Source organism: Ornithorhynchus anatinus, chromosome 4 (assembly GCF_004115215.2).
Source record: "Ornithorhynchus anatinus isolate Pmale09 chromosome 4, mOrnAna1.pri.v4, whole genome shotgun sequence".
Taxonomy (NCBI): Eukaryota; Metazoa; Chordata; class Mammalia; order Monotremata; family Ornithorhynchidae; genus Ornithorhynchus; species Ornithorhynchus anatinus.
The window spans coordinates 131,234,769-131,262,604 of NC_041731.1; the positions used below are offsets into that span (position 1 = coordinate 131,234,769).

The 27,836-nt window shown below is 50.0% G+C and overlaps 1 long non-coding RNA gene across 1 annotated transcript; it reads right to left on the reverse strand.

Moving 5' to 3' along the window:
- Nucleotides 1-677: 677 nt before the first annotated feature.
- On the reverse strand, nt 678-27,836 carry LOC120638353. The gene is made up of 4 exons (XR_005659974.1): nt 27,759-27,836; nt 27,411-27,527; nt 8,704-8,858; nt 678-1,176 (listed from the first exon to the last, which is right to left on the reverse strand). It is a non-coding gene; the product is annotated as an uncharacterized LOC120638353 (long non-coding RNA).

Sequence of the window (27,836 nt, forward strand, 5' to 3'; positions counted from 1 at the left end):
GGCTGCCTATGATAGGATTACAGCGTATCTTCTTGGGCACCTAGCTTGGGCCTTGGCCACAATGCACGTTATTAGTATTATCATTAATAATAGCATCGTATTATTCTCATCATCATCAATAATACTAGTATTGCTTAATAATAACAACTGTGGCATTTGTTACGCACTTACTATGTGACCGACACTGTACTAAGCACTGGGGTGGATACAGGCAAATCGAGCTGGACAGAGACCCTTTCCCACGTGGGGCTCTCGGTCTCAGTCTCCATTTTACAGATGAGGGAACTGAGGCCCAGAGAAGTGAAGTGACTTGTCCAAGGTCACACAGCAGACAAATGGAGGAGCCGGGATTAGACCCCATGACCTTCTGCCTCCCAGTCTCGTGCCCTATCCACTACTCCATGCTGCTTCTCCCCACGCAGCTGAGTTCATCAGGTTGAACACCATCCCTGTCTCACATGGGGCTCACTGTCTTAATCCCCATTTTTCAGATGTGATAACTGAGGCACAGAGAAGTGAAATGACTTACCCAGGGTCACCCAGCAGACAACATGCCACAAATCAGTGGATCTCCTGCCACTCATTCTTTAGCACCTGTGTATATATGTACATATTTATTATTCTATTTGTTTCATTAATGATGTGCGCATATCTATAATTCTATTTATTCATATTAATGCTACTCATGCCTGTTTATTTGTTTTGTTGCCTGTCTTTCCGCTTCTATACCATGAGCCCATTGGTGGGGGGGGGGGTTGTCTCTATTTACTGCCGAATTGTAATTTCCAAGCGCCTAGTACAGCGCTCTGCACACAGAAAGCGCTCAACAAATACGATTGAATGAATGAATAGGAAATCAGAGGGAGATCAGCTGCCAGGTCTTAATAAGACTCTCGAAATTAAAGCCACATGTCCTGGACTGTGTTTCACGCTTCCTCTCCAAACACTTAGCCTGTTTACCGAGCAAAAATATTTGCAGCCTTCTCCTCGGGTTGCAGGATCAATACCCTGTGCATTTGTCGGTGCCAGGAACTGGAAGAAGATGATAAGGTTTTCCCCGAAAAGCCATGATGGGAATCTAACTCAGGCACCAGATGGAAACCATGTGAAGTCTTCAGGGCTCAGGCAACTTAGATAAACGATGACGAAGGCAGGGTGGGTGTGGGGAGATGAGATCTAGGGAAGAAAAACCAAAGAATGCAGTGATAGTTCAGGGAAATTGCAAAATGGCAGCAGTTGGAAAGGCTATCCTACTGCTGTATTCCCATCCTCTATACTCTCACATATACATACTCACCTACATACATATATCGATCGATGTTGTTTATCGAGCATTCACTTCGGGCAGAGCACTGTACTCCGTGCTTGGGAGAGTACAGTGTGATGGAGTTGGTAGACATGATTCCTGCCCTCAAAGAGCTTAAAATCTATTGAATATGTGTATCTATGGGTAGGTGATGGGGGGGGTACATAGGTAGCTGGTGATGCATATGCACAAACATGTCTATTTATTAGAAATACTTATATATGTATTTGAATGTAAATAATAAAATACATATATGAAGTCACTGTGTTCAAGGAGGAGAGGAGGGAGAAGAAAAGGAGGAAGGAGAAGGAAAAGGAGGAGGAGAAGGAGGAGAAGGAGGGGGAGGAGGAAGGGAAGGAAGTGGAAGGGGGAGAAGAGGAGGAGGAGGAAAGAAAGGAAGAGGAGGACAAGGAGGAAGAGGGGCGAAAAGGAGGAGGAGGAGAAAAAGGAGGAGGAGGAGAAAGAGGAGGAGGAGGAGAAGAAAAAGGAGGACAAGGAGGAGAAGAAAGAGGAGGAGGATGAGAAGAAAAAGGAGGAGGAGGAGAAGAAAGAGGAGGAGGAGGAGGAGAGAAGGAGAAACGGGACAAGAGGAGGGGGGAGAAGGGGGAAAAGAGGGGGGAAGAAGGGAACAGGAGGAGGAAAAGGGATAGGAGGAGGAAGAGGAGGAGAAGGTGGTGGTGGAGGTTTGCGCAGGCAGCCGCGGTGGGAGGAGAACCGGGCTGTGTTCAGTAGGTGAGCTCCACTGGCCTCTCGTCCTCCGGCTTGAGGGTGTCAAAGGGACAGTTGAGTCTAAACTGCTTCTTGTCAGACAGGATTAAAATCCAACCCGAGCGGATAAGAAATGTTTTTCGCACAAATGCTGCTCCGGGCAGTTTTAATCTCTAGGGAAGGTATGCATTTTAGGCTTGCCCTGTTTTCTGTTCTTCTCCTCCTCCTCCTCCTCCTCCCTGAGGGCTGTGGGCTGATCCTCCCGGCCTTCCCACCAACACCCCCCCCCATTGGGGGTCAGCCTCCGTCCACTGACCCTAGAAGCATGGCCTAATACAAAGAGCCCTGGCCTGGGGGGGCAGAAGGTCATGGGTTCTAATCCCAGCTCTGCCACATGTCTGCTGTCTGACCTTGGGTCAGTCACATCCCTTCTCTGGGCCTCAGTTCCCTCATCTGGAAAATGGGGATTGAGGCTGTGAGCCCCACGTGGGGCAGGGACTGTGTCCAACCGCATTGGCCTGTATCCACTCCAGTGTTTAGTATGGTGCCTGGCACATAATGTAAAATGGGGATTTCCTTCTCAGGATGGCAGCTGGGGAGTTTCCAGTCCTCTACCAGTCTCGACTATGGGAGGGAGAGTGAAGCAGAGGCCTATCCTGTCCATTCTGAGTTTGGCCGGTGGCTAGCGAGTATCAGGGCATCGGCTACAAGGCAAAACTTCCCCGCAACGGGCAACGGCAGCACGGGAGAGAGTCCAGGGTGGAGATTCAAGTTGGCCATGCGGAAGGCGGAGATGGTCAGCCACGGCCGGATTTTTCCCAAGAAAACTCTGTGGATCCACTACTGGAATGATGGCAGATGGAAGTGGGACCTTCTGGGAGAGTTGCGTCCGTGGAGTCGCTATGGGCCGGAAATAGCTCGACAGCGTAAGACAAGAGAAAATGGGAATTCGATACCCATTCTCATGCATTTATTCAATAGTATTTATTGAGCGTTTACTATGAGCAGAGTACTGTACTAAGCGCTTGGGAGAGTATACAGAACAATAACCACATTCCCTGTCCATAACTCCCTCAGACTTAGTTTGGGAGTCCCAGACAAGATTGTGTCCCACCTAAGTAACTTGTATTCATTCATTCATTCAATAGTATTTATTGAGCGCTTACTATATGCAGAGCACTGTACCAAGCGCTTGGAATATACAAATTGGTAACAGATAGAGACAGTCCCTGCCCTTTGACGGGCTCACGGTCTAATCGGGGGAGACGGACGGACAAGAACAATAGCAATAAATAGAATCGAGGGGATGAATATCTCATTAAAACAATAGCAAATAAATAGAATGAAGGTGATGCACCTTGTACAGTCCCCAGCACTTAGGAGAGAGTTTGACACATAATAAGTGCTTACCAGGTACCACGAAACAAACACTTGTGCCTCGGGCCCCAAAACCCAGGTGGGCAATCTGGCTACAGGGTCCTGGGAGAGGGACAAGCTCAGAGAGTAGTCCAGAAGAAAGGACCCGGGCCCGACACCACGAGTCATTTTCCTCATCTGTAAAATGGGGATGAAATCTTTTCATTTACATATTTTTTTCAGGGTGTTCGGTAAGCATTTACCGTGTGTCAGACGTTGTTCTAAGCACTGGGGAAGGTACGAGTGCCTTAGGTATGACCCAGCCCCTGTCCCGCATGGGGCTCACAGTTTAAGTAGGAGAGAGAACAGGAGAACTGAGGCACAGAGAAGTTAAGTGATTTGCTCCAGGCCACACAGCAAACAACGGCAGAGCCAGAAATCGAACCCAGGTCCTCTAATTCCCAGCCCCAAGCTCTTTCCACTAGGCCACATTGTTCCTCTTAGACTATGAGACCCATGGGGGACCAAGACTGTGTCAGATCTGATTAAGACACAACATCCCCAATGCTTAGCACATTATTTAAATACCATCATCCATCGACGGTATTTATTGAGCCCTTACTGTGTGCAGACTGATGATGATGATGACGATGATATTTGTTAAGCGCTTACTATGTGCCAAGCACCGTTCTAAGCACTAGGGTAGATATAAAGCAATCAGGTTGTCCCACATGGGGCTCACAGTCTTAATCCTCATTTTACAGATGAGGAAACCGAGGCACAGAGAAGTGAAGTGGCTTGACCAAGGTCACACAGCAGACAAGTGGCGGAGCCGGGATTAGAACCCACGTCCTCTGACTCCCAAGCCCGGGCTCTTTTCACTAAGCCAGCGGTTAGACGTCTTCCCTGCCCACAACAAGCTTACAGTCTAGAAGGGGAGGCAGACATTGATATAAATAATATGTAATATATTATTTCTAGAAATGGATGTATATATTTTTGGCTAGGGTCATTATTCCATTAATCTGGGTTTGGCCAGTGACGCTCCTTCTTCTCAGAAGGAATCCAACCAATGAGGGCTCTGACCGCCTACCTCTAGCCTGGGCATGGGACCAAGCTCAGTGGACCAACCAGGTCAGCGGGAGCGAGCCACATAATCAGTCGATCGCTGGACTGTACTGAACACTTAATGGGTACAGATCACTGTCCTGAGTGTTTATCCCTGTGCTCCCAACCCCTCTGGTCCATAAGTTCACAAGTCCCCCGCCCGTTCTTCACTGAGCCATGGAGAAGCAGTGTGGCCTGATGGCTAGAACCCAAGCTTGGGCGTCAGAAGGACCTGGGTTCTATTCCCGGCTCCGTCACTTGTCTGCTATGTGACCTTGGAAAACTCGAACTGTGTTGGCACACAGTAAGTGCTTAACAAATTCACTCATTCATTCATTCAATCGTATTTATTGAGTGAATACTGTGTGTACCAAGCGCTTGGAAAGAACAATTCGGCAGCAGATAGAGACAATCCCTACCCAAATACCATCATTATTCATTTTCTGGGCCTCGGTTCCCTCATCTGTCAAATGGGGATTAAGACTTTGAGCCCCAAGTGGGACAGGGACTGTGTCCAACCCGATTATCTTGTATCTACCCCAGGGCTAAATACAGTGGCTGGGACATAGTAAGCGCTCAGCAAATACCACAACAAATAGAGAAGTGGTGTGTCTTAGTGGAAAGATCCCGAGGTTGGTAGTCAGAGGTCGTGGATCCTAATCCCGGCTCCGCCACTTATCAGCTGTGTGACTTTGGGCAACTCATTTCACTTCTCTGGGCCTCAGGTACCTCATCTGTAAAATGGGGATTAAGACTGTGAGCCCCACGTGGGACCACCTGATGACCTTTTATCTATCCCAGGGTTTAGAACAGTGCTCGGCACATAGTAAACGCTTAACAAATGTCATCATTATTATTATAATTATTATTATTACCCGACAGTAGGCACTTAGTTCCATGATCTGCTTGCAGTGGGAGCTCAGTAAATACCCCTGAAAGTGCAGAAGAGCGGAGCCGAACGGAGAAGGCCGGCGGTGCGCGTCTCCTCCGTGGCAAAGGGTGAGCTGGAAATGTGTGTCCCAAGACTGGAGTGGACACTTTCTCTCCAAGGAAAAAAATCCTTCCCTCTCAGAGAGCGTTGGAGCATTTATTCATTCAGTCGTATTTATCGAGCTCTTACCGTGTGCAGAGCCCAGGGCTCCTGACGACGGGACAAGAGCGAGGTGTCTTTGGACACGAGGCGGGGGGTGGTTGACAGGCTTAATGGAAACCAGAGAAAGCCCAGGGAGGCCAAGTTGGCTTCCCTAAATCATCTCGTCTGACCAAACAAGAGGTGATTGTAAGTCACACGAGTCCGAGCCAATTTGGGGTGGGATTTGGTCCAGGTTTGGGATGGTCGTGGGACATCGGGGCTCCTGCCCTTTCTAAAAAAGCCTCAAACATGGCAGTTCTCCGGGCAGCCTCTTCACCCTCGGAAAGCCCTTAATTCATGCCTAAATTCATCCAGTTGTCTCCTAATGATGACGATGATGGTAATTTTTAAGCATATACTATGTGCCAAGCACTGTTCTAAGCGCTGGGGAGATACAAGGTGATCAGGTTGTTCCACGTGGGGCTCACAGTCTTGATCCCCATTCGACAGATGAGGGAACTGAGGCACAGAGAAGTGAAGCGTCTTGCCTAAAGTCACCCAGCTGACAAGCGGCGGAGCCAGAATTAGAACCCATGACCTCTGACTCCTAAGCCCAGGCTCTTTCCACTGAGCTACGCTGCTTTTAAGGCAGGGTAGCCTAGTGGAAAGACTCCAGGACTGAGAGTCAGAATAATGATGGCATTTGTGAAGCGCTTACTATGTGTCGAGCACTGCACTAATCTGCTTGTATTCATTCATTCATTCAATAGTATCTATTGAGCGCTTACTATGTGCAGAGCACCGGACTAAGCGCTTGGAATGGACAAATCGGCAACAGATAGAGACGGTCCCCGCCCTTTGACGGGCTCACGGTCTGATCGGGGGAGACGGGCAGCCGAGAACAATGGCGATAAATAGAGTCAAGGGGAAAGAACATCTCATTAAAACAATGGCAAATAAATAGAATCAGGATCGGGTAATAGAATCAGCTATGAAACCCGGCTCTTAGTAAGGTGCGTGGCACATAGTCAAGGGCTTAACAAATATCACAGTTATTATTACTAAGTGCTTGGTAGAGTTCAACAGTAAACAGACACATTCTCTGCCACTATTCCAAGCACTGAGGTAGCTATAAGTTCACCAGGTTGGACTCAGTCCCTGTCCCACGTGGAGCTCACAGTCTTAATCCCCATTTTTCAGCTAAAGTAACTGAGGCCCAGAGAAGTGAAGTGACTTGCCCAAGGTCACACAGCAGTCAAGTGGCTTAGAACTCAGGCCCTTCTGACTCCCAGGCGTGGGCTCTTATCCACTAGGTCATGGTACCTAGGTTCCAGTCCTGGCTCTGCCCCTTGCCTGCTGTGTGACTTTGGGCAAGTCATTTCATCTCTCTGGGCCTCAGTTTCCTCATCTGTCAAATGGGGGCTCAATACCTGTCCCCCCTCCTATCATGTGCGAGGCACTGTTCTAAGCGATGGGGTAGATATGATGAGGACGACGGCATTTGTTAAGTGCTTACTATGTGTAAAACACTGTTCTGAACGCAGGGGAGGAAACAAGGTGATGAGGTTGTCCCACGTGGGGCTCACGGTCTTAATCCCCATTTGACAGAAGAGGTAACTGAGGCACAGAGAAGCTAAGTGACTTGCCCAAAATCACACTGCTGACAAGCGGCTGAGCGGGGATTTGAACCCATAACCTCTGACTCCCAAGCCTGTGCTCTTTCCACTGAGCCACGCTGCTTCTCAATATGATATAGAAATGAGATAATAGGGTTGTCATAGTCCCTGTCCCCCGTGGGGCTCACAGTCTCAATCCCCATTTTACAGATGAAGGAACTGAGGCCCAGAGAAGCGGGGTGACTCGGCCAAGGTCTCCAAGCAGACAAGAGGCAGAGCCGGAATTAAAACCCAGGCCCGGGCTCTGTCCACTCGGCCGCGCCGCTTCTCAACACCGTTCACCATGTTTAAAGATTAGGGACTTCTGCTTATTTTATCTTAAAATGTTCACCACTAACATTTGACAACCTAATTAAAAGTCAACTTTTAAAAAAGAACTCTGCTTTTGCACTTTTTAACAAGGGGGAAGGGTGATTTGGAAATCAAAATGGCCTCTCCATTCGAGTTCTTTGGCTCGCTTCACCTGTTACAGCTTAATGTCCATAAGGGTCCTTCCGCTCTGAACCGCATTTTCTGCGGAACTTTGGCAAGTTCAAAATGCTTCTGACAGCTGTTAATGCTTTCATTTGAACGTCTGAAATTCTTTAGCCTTATTCACTCATAAATCTTCCCAACCTCGGGCTTCTTCTAGGTCGATCCGAACATGGAAAATGCATTATGTGAGAGGAACGTTTAAATACCGGACCATGATTTAGAGCTAAGTGAGCCCGTACAAATCTGGAATGAGTAGTAGTAGTGGCTAGAGCCCGGGCCTGGGAGTCAGAAGGTCACGGGTTCTAATCCCGGCTCCGACACTTGTCTACTGTGTGACCCGGGGCTTCACTTCTCTGGGCCTCGGTTCCCTCATCTGTAAAATGGGGTTGGAGACTGTGAGCCCCACGTGGCACAGGGACTGTGTCCAACCCAACTTGTTTGTATCTGCGACAGCTCTTACTACAGAGCCTGGCACCTAGAAGGTGCTCAACAAATATAATAATAATGTTGGTATTTGTTAAGCGCTTACTATGTGCAGAGCACTGTTCTAAACACTGGGGTAGACACGGGGGAATCAGGTTGTCCCACATGAGGCTCACAGTCTTAATCCCCATTTTACAGATGAGGGAACTGAGGCACAGAGAAGTGAAGTGACTTGCCCACGGTCACACAGCTGACGAGTGGCAGAGCTGGGATCCGAACTCACGACCTCTGACTCCAGAGCCCGGGCTCTTTCCACTGAGCCACGCTGCTTCTAAATAAGAGTGAAAGAAGTAGAAATAGCAGTCAGCCGATCAGTCATATTTACTGAGCGCTTACCGTGTGCAGAGCGCTTGGGAGGGCACGGCAGAACAGTAAACAGACAAATTCCCTGCCCACAACGAGCTTTAAATACCTATTTGGTGCAGTTTTCTAGGCACCTGAGAAGTACAGAATAAATGACACATTCCCTGGCCACAAGGAGCTTACATACTCACACTGAAGAAAAACACAAAGATATTTACCGTTAGAGGAGTCAAAACAAGCTGGAAGAATCTTCATCATCATCACTGATACTTATTGAGCACTTACTGTGTCCCAAACGCCATACCCAGAGCTTCAGAGAGTATTACTTCATGCATTCGATCATATTTGTTGAGTGTTTATTGTTTGCGAAGCACTGTAAAAATAATAATTATGGTATTTGTTAAGTGCTTCCTATGGGGCAGGCACTGTACTAAGCACTGGGGTGAATCCAAACAAAGGGGGTTCATTCATTCATTCAGTAGTATTTATTGAGCGCTTACTATGTGCAGAGCACTGGACTAAGCGCTTGGAATGTACAAATCGGCAACAGATAGAGACGGTCCCTGCCCACTGACGGGCTCACGGTCTAATCGGGGGAGACGGAAAGACAAAAATAATAGCGATAAATAGAATCGAGGGGATGGACATCTCATTGAAACAATAGCAACAAATAGAATCAAGAGGATGTACGTCTCATTAAACAAAATAAACAAAATAAATAGGGTGATGAAGATACATACATACATACAGTTGGACACAGTCCCTGGCCCATGTAGGGCTCACAGTCTCCATCCCCATTTTACAGATGAGGGAACTGAGGCCCAGAGAAGTGAAGTGACTTGCCCAAGATCAGACGGCAGACAAGCGGTGGAGCCGGAATTAGAACCCATGAGAAGCAGCACTGCTTAGCGGAAAGAGCCCGGACTTGGGAGTCGGCCGTCATGGGTTGAAATCCCGGCTCCGCCGCTTGTCACCTGTGTGACCTTGGGCAAGTCACTTCACCTACCTGGGCCTCAGTTCCCTCACCTGTAAAATGGGGATTGAGACTGTGAGCCCCCCGTGGGACAACCTGATTACCTTGTATCTCCCCCAGCGCTTAGAACGGTGCTTGGCACATAGTAAGCACTTAACAAATACCATCATGATTTTTTTATTATTATTATGACCTTCTGACTCTCAGGCCGGTGCTCTACCCGCTACGCCATGCTATTTCTCTGTAATAATTATCTTTTCTATAATTGATTGAGGAGACACCTCAAACAATCACATTCACTGGGCCCTTACCGTGTGCAGAGCACTGAACTAAATGCTTGGGAGAGTATAATATTAGAGAGTTGGTAGACATGTTCCCTGCCCACAAGGAGTTTACAATCTCAAACACGTTTAATAAATAATAATAATAATGTTGGTATTTGTTAAGCGCTTACTATGTGCAGAGCACTGTTCTAAGCGCTGGGGTAGATAGAGGGTCATCAGATTGTCCCACGTGAGGCTCACAGTTAATCCTCATTGTACAGATGAGGTCACTGAGGCCCAGAGAAGTGAAGTGACTTGCCCACGGTCACCCAGCTGACGAGTGGCAGAGCTGGGAGTCGAACTCATGACCTCTGACTCCCAAGCCCAAGCTCTTTCCACTGAGCCACGCTGCTTCCCTTGAAATAAGGGAAATAAATGATTTCCCTTGAAACGTGTAACATCTAAAAACCACAGAGGAAAAAGCTGTCTTTTCGATACGACATAAACAATTCTGCCTTGGCTTTTTATGGCAGAGACTTCTCATTAGTGATAACGATGATGAGGTCACCATTTGCTCAGCGCTCACGATGTGTCAAGCACTGTTCAAAACGCTGGAGTAGATACAGAGTCATCAGGTTGGACCCACTGTCCGTCCAACATAGAGCTCTCAGTCTCAATCCCCATTTTACAGACGAGGGAACTGAGGCTCCGAGAAGGGAAGTGACTTTGCCCAAGGTCACACGGCAGACGAGTGGCAGAACCGGGATTAAAACCCTGGTCCTCCTGAATCCTGGACCCGCACCCGTGACGGGAAAGAGTGTGGCCGCGTGGAAAGAACCTGGGGCTGGGAGTCAGAGGAACTGAGTTCTAATCCCAGCTCTGCCCCTTGTCTGCTGTGTGACCTTGAGCAAGTCACTTCACTTCTCTGTGCCTCAGTTGCCTTAGCTGTAAAATGGAGATTAAATGTCTGTTCTCCTTCTGACTTGGACTGTCAACCTCTTGTGGGACAGGGACTGTGTCCAATCTGATTAACCTGCATAATAATAATAATAATGATGATGGTATTTGTAAAGTGCTTACTATGTGCCAAGCACTGTTCTAAGCACTGGGCTAAGTTCAAGGCTATCAGGTTGTCCTATGTGGGCCTCACAGTCATAATTCCCATTTTACAGATGAGGTAACGGGCACAGAGGAGTGAAGTGACTTGCCCAAAGTCACACGGTTGACAAGTGGCAGAGCCAGGATTGGAACCCATGACCTCTGACTCCTAAATCCATGCCCTTTCCAGTAAGCACGCTCCTTGTATCCAGCCCAGTGCTTAGAACAATGCTTGGCACATAGTAAGCGCTTTCCAAATCCCATTAAAAAAAAAAAGTGGCAGTAAGTGCATTTTTTGAAGCAGCGCGGCTCAGTGGAAAGAGCCCAGACTTGGGAGTCAAAGGTCATGGGTTCGAATCCTAGCTCTACCACTTGTCAGCTGTGTGACTGTGGACAAGCCACTTCACTTCTCCGTGCCTCAGTGACCTCATCTGTAAAATGGGGATGAAGACTGAGCCTCACGTGGGACGACCTGATTACCCAGGATCCACCTCAGCGCTTAGAACAGTGCTCTGCACATAGTAAGCGCTTAACAAGTACCAACATTATTAATACTATTATTATTTTTTTGGTTTGTGTGTGTGTGAGAATGATATTCATTCAATTGCATTTATTGAGTGCTTACTGTGTGCAGAACACTGTGCTTAGCACTTGGGAAGTACAATTCAGCAACAGATAGAGACAATCCCTGCCCAACAACGGGCTCACGGTCTCGAAGGGGGCAATGATATGCTCACAAACAAACTGAGAGAAAATGGTCTTTGGGTCTTCCATTCATTCATTCATGCATTCATTCAATCCTATTTATTGAGTGCTTACCGTGTGCAGAGCGCTTGGGAGAGTACAGTGCAACAATATACAGATACATTCATTCAACAGGATTTTCATTCAATAGCATTTATTGAGCGCTTACCATGTGCAGAGCACTGGACTAAGCGCTTGGAATGGACAAATGGGTAACAGATAGAGACGGTCCCCGCCCTCTGACGGGCTCACGGTCTAATCGGGGGAGACGGACGGACGAGAACGACACATGCCCTGCGCACGACAAGCTTTACAGTCTAGAGGCGGGGAGACAGATATTAATAGAAATAAATAAATGATGGATATGGACATACGGGGGGTGGGGCTGGGATGGGGGGGGATGAATGAAGGGAGCGAGTCAGGGTGAGGCAGAAGGGAAGGGGAGAAGAGGAAAATGGGGGGCTCAGTCAGGGAAGGCCTCCTGGAGGAGATGGGACTTGAAGAAAGCTTTGAAGGTGGGGGAAAGTCATTGTCAGTGGGATTTGAGGAGGGAGGACGTTCCGGGCCAGAGGCGGGACGTGGGCCGGGGGTCGTCTTCCCTCCTCCTCGTGGGCCGCGCCGACTGCCAGGTTCAGAGTGGCGGAGGGCGAGGTGGGAGCGACTACTAGGCGACCCCGTTTTCATTTTGCAACTGTTTGGAAACAGAGCGCCCAGAGTTGGCGGCTCCCTCCCGTTGCCTTAGTTACCCAATGACTAACATCGCCACAATAGAGCTGTTCTTCCCGCTGCGGCCAACTGCTAATGTCACAGCTCACACTCAGAGAAATCCGGGACCCCGAGGTGAATACTTTCCGGCCCTCATAAGAATAGTCGTCGTATGTGTTGGGGGCTTACCATGTGCCGGGCACTGTACTAAGCGCTGGGGTAGATCCCAGATGATCGCGTGGGATGGACACGGGCCCTGTCCCCCAGGGGGCTCACAGTTTCATCCCCATTTTGCAGATGAGGGACCAGAGAAGGTACGTCACTTGCCCAAGGTCCCACAGCAGGCGAGTGGCAGAGTTGGGATTAGAACCCAGATCCTTCTGACTCCCAGACCCGGGCTCTAGCCACTAGGCCCCGCTGTTTCCCATTGTTTAGTACTTACTGAAAGCTAGGCACTGTGCTAAGCACTGGGATAGATCCAAACTAATCACCCTGGACGTATTCCCTATCCCACGTGGGGCTCGCAGTCTTCATCCCCATTTTACAGCTGAGGGAACGGAGGCGCAGAGTAGGTGAGTGACTTGCCCAAGGTCACCCAGCAGATGGGTGGCAGAGCCACCGTTAGAACCCAGGTCCTTCTGACTCCCGGGCCCAGGCTCGCTGGGTTCTCATCCCAGCCCCGCCACTTATCTGCTGTGTGACCCTGGGGAAGTCACTTCGCTTTGTGCCTCAGTTACCTCAGCCGTAAAATGGGGATTGAGATTGGGAGCCCCCATGCGGGACAGGGACTGCGTCCAACCTGATTTCATTAGATTCACCCCGGCGCTTGGTACAGTGCCTGCCACATAGTAAGCACTTAACAAATACCATAATTATTTTTATTACCATTACTAGCCCAAGCCGCTTCAAAGAGAGACCGACAGACAGAAGCAGCGTGGCTCGGCGGAAAGAGTGCGGGCTTTGGAGTCAGAGGTCACGGGTTCGAATCCCAGCTCGGCCACTTGTCAGCTGTGTGACTTTGGGCAAGTCACTTCACTTCTCGATGCCTCGGTTACCTCATCTGTCAGATGGAGATTAAGACTGTGAGCCCCACGTGGGACAACCTGATTCCCCTGTGTCAACCCCGGCGCTTAGAACAGTGCTCGGCACATAGTAAGCGCTTAACAAATACCAACATTATTATTATTATGATGATCAGATAGACATTTTTCAGTTCCCCAGATGTGCAGTGAGAAGTGGGAGAATCGAGTGGATCTTAGAGCCGTCTGTGGCATTAACGGCAAGAAGCTTCTGGAAGGTCAGGGGGATGAAGCCCTGCCTTAGGCATGGGTCCTAATCCCGGCTCCGCCACTTTTCAGCTGTGTGACTTTGGGCAAGTCACCTAACTTTCTGTGCCTCAGTTACCTCATCTGTAAAATGGGGATAAAGACTGGGAGCCTCATGTGGGACAACCTCATCACCTTATATCCCTCCCCCAGTGCTTCCTTTGCATACAGTAAGTGCTTAACAAATGCCATTATTATAATTATTATCATTTAACATATCACCCCAAAAGATCAGAATGACCACAGTATTTCCTAAGCACCTATTATCTGCCAAGTCCCCTACTGAGTGCTGGTGCTAGACACAAGTTACTCAACTGGGCAACAATCCTCGTCCCACACGGGGCTCACGATCCAAGACGGAGAGAATACAGGTATTGAATCCCCATTTTCGAGATGAGGAAACTGAGGCCCAGAGAAGTGAAGTGTTTTGCTCAAGATGGCACAGCAGGCAAGCGGCGGGGTCGAAGTTTGAACCCAGGGCCTGTGGCCCCCAGGATGGGGCGATTTCCACCAGGCCGGAATCCATTCGGTGCATTCCTCTTAACTGTCAATTTCAACTCTCTCCAGTTGTCTTTACACTGGGCCTCCATCTTGTCTTCTCTGGCCACTGACCACTAGCCCGTGTCCCGCCTCTGGCCTGGAACACCCTCCCTCCTCAAATCCCTCAGATCATTCCTCTCCCCTGCTTCCAAGCTCTACTGGCGGCCCACCTCCTCCGAGAGGCCTTCCCTGACTAAGCCCTCCTTTCCTCTTCTCCCACTCCCCTCTGCGTCGCCCCGACTCGCTCCCTCCTAGCCCCAAAGCCCTTATGTCTACAACTCTCATTTATTTATTTCTATTAATGTCTGTCTCCCCCTCTAGACTGTAAGCTCATTGTGGCCAGGGGATGTGTCTATTTATTGTTATGTTGTACTCTCCCCAGAGCTTAGTACAGTGTTCTGCACAGAGTAAGTGCTCAGTAAATATGACTGAATGAATGAATGTGATTTTAGGAGGGTTTTGAAAGTGGGGAGAGGGGTGATATGTTTGATGTAATAATAACGGTGATTACGGTATCAGCGTGGCTTAGCGGAAAGAGCCCGGGCTTGGAAGTCAGAGGGCATGGGTTCTAATCCCTACTCCGCCACTTGTCTGCTGTGTGACCTTGGACGAGTCACTAAACTTCTCTGGGCCTCAGTTACCTTCATCTGTAAAAATGGGGATTAAAAAATATGAGCCCCACGTGGCACGGTCTAATTACCCTGTATCTACCCCAGCGCTTAGAACAGTGCCCTACAAATAGTAAGCACTTAACAAATACCATAATAATTATTATTATTTTTATTAATAATAATTTGCCAAGCGCTTAGTATGTGCCCGGCACTACACTAAGCAAATCGGTGGCTACAAGCAAATCGGGTTGGACGCAGTCCCTGTCCCACGTGGGGCTCGCGGTCTCAATCCCCATTTTACAGATGAGGAAAATGAGGCCCAGAGGAGTGAAGCGACTGGCCCCAGATCACATAGTAGACAAGTGGAGGAGCCGGGATTAGAACCCACGACCTTCTGTCTTCCAGGCCCGGGCTCTAGCCACTATGCCAGGCTGCTTCCCATATGAAATGGTTTATTGTCCAAGCCTGTACCCACCCCATCGCTTCGTACAGTGCCTGGCACATAGTAAGCGCTCAAAATTACCACAAAAGAAGGTGCCCAGGGTGAGAGTGTGGGTTCTGCAATCTACTACAGACGGCATGGTTGGCTCAAAAGACAATCAGTCTGTCAATTTTTCACTGGAATTGACCGTGTGCTCAAGACGCAGTGTGGTCTAATAATAATAATAATAGTAATTATGGTACTTGTAAGTGCTGAGCACTATTCTAAGCGCTGAGGTAGATACCAGTTAATCGGATTGGACCCAGTCCCTGCCCCACATGGGACTCCCAGTCTTAACCCTCATTTTTCACAGATGAAGTAACTGAGGCCCAGAGAAGCAAAGTGACTTGCCCAAGGTCACACAGCAGACAAGTGGTGGACCTGAGATTAGAACCCATGGCTTTCTAACTCCCAGGCCTGGGCTCTTTCCACTACGCCATGCTCCTTGTCATGGTAGAATGAACTAAGAGTCAGAGGAGCAGGGGTCTATTCTCCACTCTCGATTCCACGCTGTGTGCCGTTGGACGTATAACTGAACTTCCCTATGCCTCAGTTTCCCTATTTATAAAATGGGATTTCAATTCAATTCCATTCTCCAACTTCGACTTTGGGCAGCTCGTGGGACAGGATCTGATTGTCCTGTAATAATGTTGGTATTCGTTAAGCGCTTACTAGGTGCAGAGCACTGTTCTAAGCGCTGGGGTAGATACAGGGTACCCACCCCAGTGCTTAGTACACTGCTTGGCACATAGTAAACGCTTAAAGAAATTCCATAATGATTATCATAGGGATTATCACTGGATGCCAAGCACATAGTAAGCAATTGGTTAAGTTCAGAAGATGGATTACAGTAGGTGGGGTGTTTTTTATGGGGAAGATAAAATTGAACTGTCATCTGTGCATATCAGTAAGCGACTGCGATAAAATGCCCCCAGTTTAGTAGAATGACTTTGATTGCTCAAAAGGAGAAGCAGAAACACATACAAAAACACAGAAAAGAAGTGGAAGACTCCGCCACGGATAACTCCACTTTGTAAGTGTGTGTTCGGAGATACCTGTCTGGGTGTGTGGCAAAAACTCACCTGGACAAACCCACAGCCAAATAGTCCAGACATCTGAGGTTTAAAATTTAACTAAATTTTGAAGTACATAAATTGGGTCCAAAACACTCTTGCCCTTGAAATGACCTCGTAGTTCATAATCATAAAATCCCTTTTTTAGACCTGAATACTAGCTACTTTCACGTCCAGACACACGGACACGTATTCATTCCCGCACGTTCCCAGACATCCCAAACACGTTTAAAAGAAAATCCAGACCCTATCTCCACTCTAATTCCAGGATGGCAGGATGGGTGGAGCCATCACTTTCCCATCACTGTAGACGGCACCGCCAACCTTCCCGTCTCACAAGCCCGTGACCTTGGCGTTATCCTTGCTTCATCTCTCTCGTTCGACCCACGCATCCAATCCGTCACTAAACCCCGTCGGTCCCACCTCGACGACGTCGCTAGGATCTGCCCTTTCCTCTCCGTCCAGATGGCTACCACAGTAATACGGTCACTCATCCTCTCCCTCCTGGATGACCGCATCAGCCTCTTGGCTGACCTCCCAGCCTCCTGTCTCTCCCCACTCCAGTCCAGACTTCACTCTGCTGCCCGGAACATCTTTCTATAGAAACCTTCAGGACCTGTCACCCCCCTCCTCACGAATCTCCAGGGGTTGCCCATCCACCTCCGCATCAGAGAGAAACTCTTCACTCTCGGCTTCCAAGCCGTCCATCCCCTGGCCCCCCTCCCTGACCTCACCTCCCTCCTCTCCTTCTCCATCCCAGCCGCACGCTCGGCTCCATCTCCCCGGGGCTCCGTCTCATCTATCTCACCACCGACCTCTCGCCCACATTCTGCCTCTGGCCCGGAAGGCCCTCCCTCCTCAGATCCCACAGACAATGACTCTCCCAGATTTCAAAGACTTATTGAAGACCCATCTCCTCCGAGAGGGCTTCCCTGACTGCACCCTCCTCCCCTCTTCTCCCACTCCCTTCTGCGTCGTCCTGATTGCTCCCTTTATTCGTCCCCCCCATCCCAGCCCCACGTCACTTATGTCCACAGCTGTCATTTCTTTATTTCTGTTTATGTCCGTCTCCCCCTCTTGACTGTAAGCTCGTTGTGGGCGATGAACGTGTCTGTTGTCCCAAGTGCTTAGTACAGTGTCCTGCACGCAGTAAGTACTCAATAAATATGACCAAATGAATGAATGTACATAGTAAGCACTTAACCAATACTGTTAAAAGAAAATAGGTTTTATCTACCCTAGTGCCCTCCCTCCCCTTCAGGGTCTTAGTAATCATTAATAATAATGTTGGTATCTGTTAAGCGCTTACTATGTGCAGAGCACTGTTCTAAGCGCTGGGGTAGACACGGGGGAATCAGGTTGTCCCACGTGGGGCTCGCAGTCTTAATCCCCATTTTATAGACGAGGTAACTGAGGCACAGAGAAGTGAAGTGACTTGCCCGCAGTCACACAGCTGACGAGTGGCAGAGCCGGGATTCGAACCCATGACCTCTGACTCCAAAGCCCATGCTCTTTCCACTGAGCCACGCTGCTTAACCATGGTATTTGATAAGCACTTACTATATGCCAAACACCGTTCTAAGCCCCGGGACGGATACAAGCAGATTCGATCGGCATAGTCCCTGTCCCGCATGGGGCTCATAGTCTCAATCCCCATTTTACAGATGAGTAACTGAGGCATGGAGAAGTGAAGTGACTTGTTCACGGTCACCCAGCGGACACGTGGCAGAGCCGGAATTAGAACCCATGACCTTCTGACTCCCAGGCCCGGGCTCTAGCCACTATGCCATGTTGGACTTATTTTCTGCTTAATATGTGCAGAGCACTGAACTAAACATTTGGAAGGATAAATTCAACAGATTTTACAGATACTTTCCCTGCCCACGACGAGCTTACAGTCTAGCACTCGGTACAGTGCCTGGCACATGATAAGCACTTAACAAATGCCATAAAAAAGGGTCCGGGGGTAGCTGCAGAGACAAACCCAGGGATCTTCTGGATCTAGGCTCTCCTTCCCTTTAATTAAGCAATCATATGTACCGAGCACTTCTTTTGTGCAGAGCACTGTACTAAACGCTTGGGAGAGGCCAATAGGATAGACTTGGTAGACACGTTCCCTGAAGTCGATGAGCTTGCAGCCTAGAGATCAATCAGTGGTATTTACTGAGCGCTAACTGTGTGCAGAGCACTGTACTAAGAGCTTGGGAGAGTACAAGAGAAGCAGCACGGCGCAGCGGATAGAGCACGGACTTGGGATTCAGTAGGAGATGGGTTCCAATCCCGGGACCGCCACTTGTCTGCTGCATGACCTTGGGCAAGTCACTTCACTTCTCTGTGCCTGTTACCTCATTCATTCATTCATTCATTCATTCAATTGTATTTATTGAGCACTTACTAGGTGCAGAGCACTGTACTAAGCACTTGGAAAGTACAATTCCGCAATAAAGAGAGACAATCCATGCCCACAGTGGGCTCGCAGTCTAGAAGGAGGGGGAGACAGACAGCAATACAAGTAAAACAGGCATCACTACATAGAGAAGCAGTGTGGCTCAATGGAAAGAGCCCGGGCTTGGGAGTAAGAGGTCATGGGTTCAAATCCCGGCTCTGCCACTTGTCAGCTGTGTGACTGTGGGCAAATCACTTCACTTCTGTGAGCCTCAGTTCCCTCATCTGTAAAATGGGGATTAACTGGGAGCCTCACGTGGGACAACCTGATGACCCTGTATCTACCCCAGCGCTTAGAACAGTGCTCTGCGCATAGGAAGTGCTTAACAAATACCGACATTATTATTATTATTATAAATAGAATTATGGGTAAATACATATATACAGAAGTGCTGTAGGAGGGGAGGGGGAAAGAGCAAGGGGAGCGAGTCGTGGAGCTGCAGAAGGGAGGGGGAGCTGAGGAAAAGCGGGGCTAAGTCTGGGAAGGCCTCTTGGAGGAGGGGACCCTTCAGTAGGGCTTTGAAGGGGGAGAGGGTTATCATCTCTCAGATTAGAGGAGGGAGAGCGTTCCGATCCAGAGGTGGGACGTGGGCCAGGGGTCGGTGGCGGGACGGGCGAGAAGGAGGCCCAGGGAGGAGGCGAGCGGCGGCAGAAGAGCGGAGCGTGCGGGCTGCGCTGGAGAAGGAGAGAAGGGAGGGGAGGGAGGAGGGGGCCGGGGGATGAACAGCTTGGAAGCCGAGAGTGAGGAGTTTTTGTTTGACGCGGAGGTGGATGGGCAACCACTGGAGGTTGTTGAGGGGGGGGTGACATGCCCTGAACGTTTCTCTAGAAAGATAATCCGGGCAGCAGAGTGAAGTATAGACTGAAGTGGGGAGAGACAGGAGGTTGGGAGGTCAGAAAGGAGGCTGATGCCGTCATCCAGGAGGGAGGGGAGGAGCGATTGGACTAAAATGTTGGCGGTTTGGATGGAGAAGAAAGAGCAGATTTTGGCGACGTCGTGAAGGTGAGAACGGCAGGATTTGGTGACGGATTGCATGTGTGCGGTGAATGAGAGAGCGGAGCCGAGGAAGACACCGAGGTTGCGGGCTTCGGTATAGGCCGAAGAGGGGAGAGACAGAAGGTCGGGAGGTCAGAAAGGGGGCTGATGCAGTAACCTAGGAAAATGGGAAAGTCTAGGCAATCTAGGAAAATCTGGAAAATGGGGAACAAGACTGTGAGCCCCACGTGGGACAGGGATTACGTTCAACCCACTCTGCTTGTATCCGCTCCAGTGGTTACCACAGTGCCTGGCACACAGTAGGCGCTTGACAAAGACCATAATTATTACGATCGTTATTACGATAGAACTGAGTCGGTAGACACCTTCCCCGCCCACCACAAACAACGAGCGGCCAGTGAGGCCGGGGTCGAGAGACAGACCCACCCACGCAGCTGCACTGAGATGTTTATCCCCTCGATTCGATTTATCGCCATCGTTCTCGTCCGTCCGTCTCCCCCGATTAGACCGTGAGCCCGTCAGAGGGCGGGGACCGTCTCTATCTGTTACCGATTTGTCCATTCCAAGCGCTTAGTCCAGTGCTCTGCACATAGTAAGCTCTCAATAAATAGTATCGAATGAATAAATGAATAATCAAAGGGGCCGCTCACACGTTGCCCACGTCAATTCGGCTCTGGGAGCAGGGGATTCCGGGAGCGGTCGTTGAAGGAGTTGACAGCGAACCAAACGTTGGTCAAAGGGTCGTTCTTGGGGAAACGTTCGCGCCTGGCTCTGGCATTTTCTAAGTGCCAGAAAAAGCAGCACGGTGGAGTGGGTAGAGGCCGGGCCTGGGAGTCAGAAGGCCCTGGGTTCTAATCCCGGCTCTGCTACTTCTCTGCTATGTGACCTTGGCCAAGTCGCTTCATTTAGAGAAGCAGCGTGGCTCAGTGGAAAGAGCCCGGGTTTAGGAGTCAGAGATCATGGGTTCTAATCCCGGCTCCGCCACCTGTCAGCCGTGTGACTCTGGGCAAGTGGCTTCACTTTTCGGTGCCTCAGTTACCTCATCTGTAAAATGGGGATTAAGACCGTGAGCCTCCCGTGGGACAACCTGATGACCCTCTATCTACCCCAGCGCTTAGAACAGTGCTCGGCACATTGTAAGCGCTTAACAGATACCAACATTGTTGTTGTTATTTTCTGTCTCTCAGTCACCTCATCTGTAAAATGGGGATTGAGACAACTGTGAGCCCCATGTGGGACAAGGACTGTGTCCAACCTGATAACCTGCCATCTACACCAGTACTTAGAATAGTGCTTGGCACACAGTAAGTGCTTAATACATACCATGATTATTATTATCATTATCACTATAGTAAACACTTAACAAATACCACAGTTATTCTTATTCTTATTATCATCATAGACTATAAGCTTGTTGTGGGCAGGGAATGTGTCTGCTTATTAATAATAATAGTAATAATAATTATAATGATGGTATTTGTTAAGCACTTACTGTGTGCCAACCACTGTTCTAAGTGATGGGGGAGATACAAGACAATCGGGCTGTCCCTTGTGAGGGTCACAGTCTTAATCCCCATTTTACAGATGAGGGAACTGAGTCACAGAGAAGTGAAGTGACTTGCCCAAAGTCACACAGCTGGCAAGTGGAGGAGCGGGTTTCGAACCCACGACCTCTATCCCCCAAGCCCGGGCTCTTTCCACTGAGCCAGGCGGGAGGCTATATTGTTATAGTGTTCTCTCCCAAGCGCTTAGCACAGTGCTCTGCACACAGAAGGTGCTCAATAAATACAACTGAATGACTGAATTCATCAATTAATAAAAATCGCCACCCCCGGGGCCCAGTGCAAGCAGCTCCTCCCTCTCGCCGGAGGCCTCGTCTTGTTTTTAAACCCGACCGATGACTACCAGATCCCGGGTGATTTCACCGAGTGAGTTAGCTGGACAAGGAGCCGGTGTGATGTGTGTTTCTGATATCCAGACATCTGGGACTTATCAAACTACACTCGATCACACGCTCTGTTCGGAACCGTACTTTCTCCTTGGATGACTTGGGCGATAAGCGAATGGAGGAGGTAAGTGCTTTCGAACACGCTCACTTCTCCCTACCCTAAAAAACCCCTCCCTTGACCCCACGGCTCCCTCCGGTCATCTCCCCCCTCCCTCCTACCCTTCCTCTCCAGACTCCTCCAGCGAGTCGCCTACGCCGGCTGCCTCCGCGTCCTCTCCTTCGATTCTGTCCTTTAACACCTTGAATTCTGGCTTCCGCCCCCTTCCTTCCATAGAAACTGCCCTCTCTCAGGTCGCCAGTGACCTTCTTTTTTAAAAAAAAAATCAAACGGTATCTACTCCATCCCAACGCTCGACCACTCGGCTGCCTTCGACACTGTCGACCTGCTCCTGGAAACGCGATCCAACCTTGGCTTCCCTGACACCGTCCTCTCCCCGTTCTCTTATCTCTCCGGACGCTCATTCTCCGTCTCTTTCGCGGGCTCCTCCTCTGCCTCCCGCTCCCTAACCGTGGGGGTCCCTCAAGGTTGAGTTCTGGGTCCCCTTCCGGTCTCCATCTCCACCCACTCCCTTGGAGAACTCATTCTCCCCCACGGCTTCAACTCCCACCTGCATGCGGATGACACCCCAAATCTCCCTCTCCGGCCCTGATCTCCCTCCCCCTCGGCAGTCTTGCGTTTCCTCTTGCCTTCGAGACATCACTTCTTGGACGTCCCACCGACACCTCAGACTTCACATGTCCAAGAGAGAACTTCTTCTCTTCCCACCCAAATCCCGTCCTCTCCCATCTTTCCCACCACTGTCGACGGCACCACCATCCTTCCTGTCTGCTATCCTTGACTCCTCTCTCTCATTCAACCCACATAATCGATCCATCCCGTCGGTCCCTCCTTCACAACATCGCTAAAATCTGCCCAGTCCCCTCCATCTAAACTGCTACTATAACGATAACGACGTTGGTATTCGTTAAGCGCTTACTATGTGCCGAGCACCGTTCTAAGCGCTGGGGGAGATGCGGGGGAATCGGGTTGTCTCACGCGAGGCTCACGGTCTTAACCCCCATTTTAAAGATGAAGTCAACTGATGAAGTGAGGCACAGAGAAGTTAAGGGACTTGCCCAAAGTCACACAGCTGACAATGTGTTAATCCAAGCACTCATCCTCTCCCACCTTGATGACTGTCTCGGCCTCCTCGCCGGCCTCCCAGCCTCCCGTCTCTCCCCACTCCAGTCCATATTTTGCTTTTCTGCCTGGATCGTTTTTCTCATTCATTCATTCGATGGTATTTATTGAGCGCTTACTATGTGCAGAGCTCTGTACTAAGCTCTTGGAATGGACAATTTGGCAACAGATAGAGACCATCCCTGCCCAATGATGGGCTCCCGGTCTAATCGGGGGAGACAGACAATAATAATCTTGGTATTTGTTAAGCGCTTACTATGTGCAGAGCACTGTTCTAAGCCCTGGGGTAGATACGGGGGATACAGGTTGCCCCACGTGAGGCTCACAGTTAATCCCCATTTTACAGATGAGGTCACTGAGGCCCAGAGAAGTGAAGCGACTCGCCCACAGTCACACGGCTGACGAGCGGCAGAGCCGGGAGTCGAAATCATGACCTCTGACTCCGAAGCCCGGGCTCTTTCCACCGAGCCACGCTGCTTCTCGGATGGCAGAGCAAAACGGAACAAAACAAAAACAAGACAACATCATCAAGATAAATAGAATCAAGGGGATGTGAACCTCATTAACAAAATAAATAGGGTAATGAATAACACACACAAATGAGCACAGTGCCGAGGGGTGGGGAAGGGGGAAGACGGAGGAGCAGAGGGTTGTGGAGGAGGGAAGGTAAGGGGGAGCAGAGGGAAAGGGGGGCTCAGTGTGGGAAGGCCTCTTGGAGGAGGTGAGCTCTCAGTAGGGCTCTGAAGAGGGGAACTGAGTCAGTTTGGCGGAGGTGAGGAGGGAGGGCGTTCCGGGACCGCGGGAGGACGCGGCCCGGGGGTCGACGGCGGGACGGGCGAGAACTGGGGAGGACGAGGAGGCGGGCGGCGGAGGAGCGGAGCGTGCGGGGTGGGCGGTGGAAAGAGAGAAGGGAGGAGAGGTAGGAAGGGGCGAGGGGATGGACGGCTTGGAAGCCAAGAGTGAGGAGTTTCTGTTTCGTGTGGAGGTCGACGGGCAACCACTGGAGGTTTTTGAGGAGGGGAGTGACGGGCCCAGAGCGTTTCTGCAGGAAGATGAGCCGGGCGGCGGAATGAAGAATGGACTGGAGCCGGGGGAGAGACGGGAGGAAGGGAGATCAGAGAGCAGGCTGACACAATAATCCAGCCGGGATATTATGTTTTTCTACAGAAATGTTCAAGCCACGTTTCTGCACTCCTCATAAAACTCCAGTGTTTGCCCTTCCAACTCCGCATCAAACAGAAACTCCTCACCATCGGCTTTAAGGAACTTAATCAGCTCTCCTATCTCACCTCGCTGATCTCCTACTCCAACTCAGTCCAGACGCTCTGCTCCTCTAATGACCGACTTAGTCTTGCTACTTCCATCTCATCTCTTTCCCCGCCGACCCCTCGCCCACATTCTCCTTCAGGCCTGGATTCTATTTATGGTGATTACGTTGTCTTGTTTTCGTCCGTCCGTCTCCCCCGATTAGACTGTGAGCCCCTCGTTTGGGCAGGGATCGTCTCTATCCGATGCCGAATCGTCCATTCCAAGCGCTTAGTACAGTGCTCTGCACATAGTAAGCGCTCAGTAAATACTATTGAATGAATTGAATGAAGGCAGGTCCCTCCCCCTTCATATCTGACAGACCACCACTCTCCCTAGCTTCAAAATCATATTAAAATCTCATCTCCTCCCTCCACGAGGACTTCCCTGAATTAGCCCTCATTTCTCCTTCTCCGCTCCCCTCTGGGTTGACTGCGCCTTGATCGCTTTGGTAATGATAATAATGGTATCTGTTAAGCGCTTACTATGCGCCAGGCACCGTACTAAGAGCTGAGGAGAATATAGGCAAATTGGGCCGGACACTGCTCCTCTTCCGTGTGGGGCTCACAGTCTCAATCCCCCCAACCCCACAGCACACAAGAGAAGCAGAGTGGCCTAATGGAGAGAGCCTGGGACTGGGAGTCAGAAGGACCTGGGTTCTAATCCTGGCTCTGCTACACGTCTGCTGTGTGACCTTAAGCGAGTCACTTCACTTCTCTACGGCTCCGTTCCCTCATCTGTAAAATGAGAAGCAGCGTGGCTCAGTGGCAAGAGCCCGGGCTTGGGAGTCAGAGGTCATGCGTTCGAATCCCGGCTCTGCCACTTAGCTGTGTGACTGGGGCAAGTCACTTCACTTCTCTGTGCTTCAGTGACCTCATCTGTAAAATGGGGATGAAGACCGGGAGCCAACCTGATGACCCTGCATCTCCCCCGACGCTTAGAACGGTGCTCTGCACATAGTAAGCGCTTAACAAATACCTATATTATTATTATTATTATTCAAATGGGGATGAAGACTGTGAGCCCCATGTGGGACAGGGGCTGTGTCCAACCCGATTACTTTGTATCCACCCCAGTGCTTAGAACACTGCCTGGTACGTAGAGAGTATTTAACAAATATCACAGCTTGTATTAATAATAACAACAATGTTGGTATTTGTGAAGCGCTTACTATGTGCCGAGCACTGTTCTAAGCGCTGGGGTAGACACAGGGGAATCGGGTCGTCCCACGTGGGGCTCACAGTCTTCATCCCCATTTTACAGATGAGGTCATTGAGGCCCAGAGAAGTGAAGTGACTCGCCCACAGTCACACAGCTGACGAGTGGCAGAGCCGGGATTCGAACTCATGACCTCTGACTCCAAAGCCCGGGCTCTTTCCACTGAGCCACGCTGCTTCTCTATGCCTCTGCTGCTTCGGATACGGGGTATTCACCCCACCGTCAACCCCAAAGCGCTTATGTACATATCTATAAATTAAATGTGATCGCTTATTGATTTATATCGACATCTGTGTCCCCCTGCAGACTGTAAACTCGTTGTGGGCAGGGAGTGTGTCTACCAACTCTCTTGTACTAGACTCTTGCAAACGTTTACTACAGCGCCCTGCAAGTAGAAAGCGCTCAGTAGATGACAATGATGGTGACTTCCCCGACCACTTAGTACAATGCTCTGCACACAGTAAGCACTCAGTACGTACCACTGATTCATTCATTCATTCAATAGTATTTATTGAGCGCTTACTGTGTGCAGAGCACTGTACTAAACGCTTGGAATGGACAAATCGGCAACAGATAGAGACGGTCCCTGCCCATTGACGGGCTCACGGTCTAATCGGGGGAGACGGACGGACGAGAACGATGGCAGTAGATAGAATCGAGGGGATGGACATCTCATTAAAACAATAGCCATAAATAGAATCAAGGAGATGTACAGCTCATTAACAAAATAAACAGGGTAATAAAATTATATACAATTGAGTGGACGAGCACAGTGCTTGCGGGAGGGGAAGGGGGAGGGGAAAGAGCAGAGGGAAAGGGGGGAAAAGAGGGCTTAGCTGCGGAGAGGTGAAGCGGGGGTAGAGGGGGAGCAGAGGGAGCGGAGGGGAAAGGGGAGCTCCGTGTGGGAAGGCCTCTCGGAGGAGGTGACCTCTCAGTAGGGCTTTGAAGAGGGGAAGAGGATGAGTCTGGCGGAGGTGAGGAGGGAGGCCGTTCCGGGACCGCGGGAGGACGCGGCCCGGGGGTCGACGGCGGGACGGGCGAGACCGGGGGACGGCGAGGAGGTAGGTGGGCGGCGGAGGAGCGGAGCGTGCGGGGCGGGCGGTGGAAAGAGAGAAGGGAGGAGAGGTGGGACGGGGCGAGGGGATGGACGGCCTCGAAGCCCAGAGTGAGAAGTTTTTGTTCCGTGCGGAGGTCGATAGGCAACCACTGGAGGTTTTTAAGAAGGGGAGCGACAGGCCCAGAGCCTTTCTGCGGGATTGATTGATCGGGAGGGTTCAGCTGAAGCAAAGCATACATTCCTTCCTGCGAGTGGGCTGGCAGTTTAAACCAATCTCAACGGAATAGATCGGTGCCCTCTGATCCATAATCCACCACTTGTCTGCCATATGACCTTGGGCAAGTCACTTCCCTTCCCTGGGCCTCAGTTCCCTCATCTGCAAAATGGGGATGGAGACCGTGAGCCCCACGTGGGACGGGGATTGTGTCCAATCCAATTTGCAGGGATCCACCCCAGTGCTTAGTACAGTGCCTGGCACCGAGTAAGTGCTTAATAAATATTACTATTAGGGAGTAAAAGAGAGGTTTTTTTCCCAACATCGGGATGGGTAAAGAACATCTATACTGTAAACAAGGAATGTCGCCGTTTACTGTTGTGCTGTATCTTCCCAAGTGCTCAGTACGGGGCTCTGCACACCGTAAGTGCTCAATAAACGCGACTGAATAAATGAGACACTATTCCAAGGTAACCCTGCATAAACAGCACGAGGCAACCCTCTCCCACGGAAACAGAAAAATCCATTTCATTTCAAGGAATCCTTCTAGGACAGTTTAGCCATTTTCTCCCTCGTGTGCGGTTTAAGGGGAAGAGAAGCAAGTCGGACACTTAAGCACACGACATTTATGATCTAAACAGGCAGTCAGCAATTCTGGGCCCGCTTTCGATAGCCTGGAGAGTCTCACCCTGAAACGTGCACCACCTCCTCCTTAAATCTTTTCTTCGTTAAAACTTGCTTTTGGCACCGAAGAAAGCGGCGGTTCTTCAACCCTGTCAGCTTTTCCACTTGATCGATTCGGTCTCTGGAGTAGAGTTCAAGAAAATAGCGTATGAAAAGGTACGATTGCCGATTATTTTGAATTTACCGGGGTGAGAGTGAGGAGGGCGAGAGCGGGGCAGAGACGTGAGACGGAGACAAAGTCGCTTCCTCCAGAAGACTGTGCCCTAAAATGGCAAAGGGGCCTCGGGCGTGGACATAAATCGGTCCGTATTATGTCCAAAACGTGTCGACGGTTCAGGCGAGGAGAACTTACTTTGTTCTTTTTGTTCCACACTGGAAAACTTGGAAATTTTGATCTCTTCCGCACGTTTCTTTGCCTAAACGGGTTTTC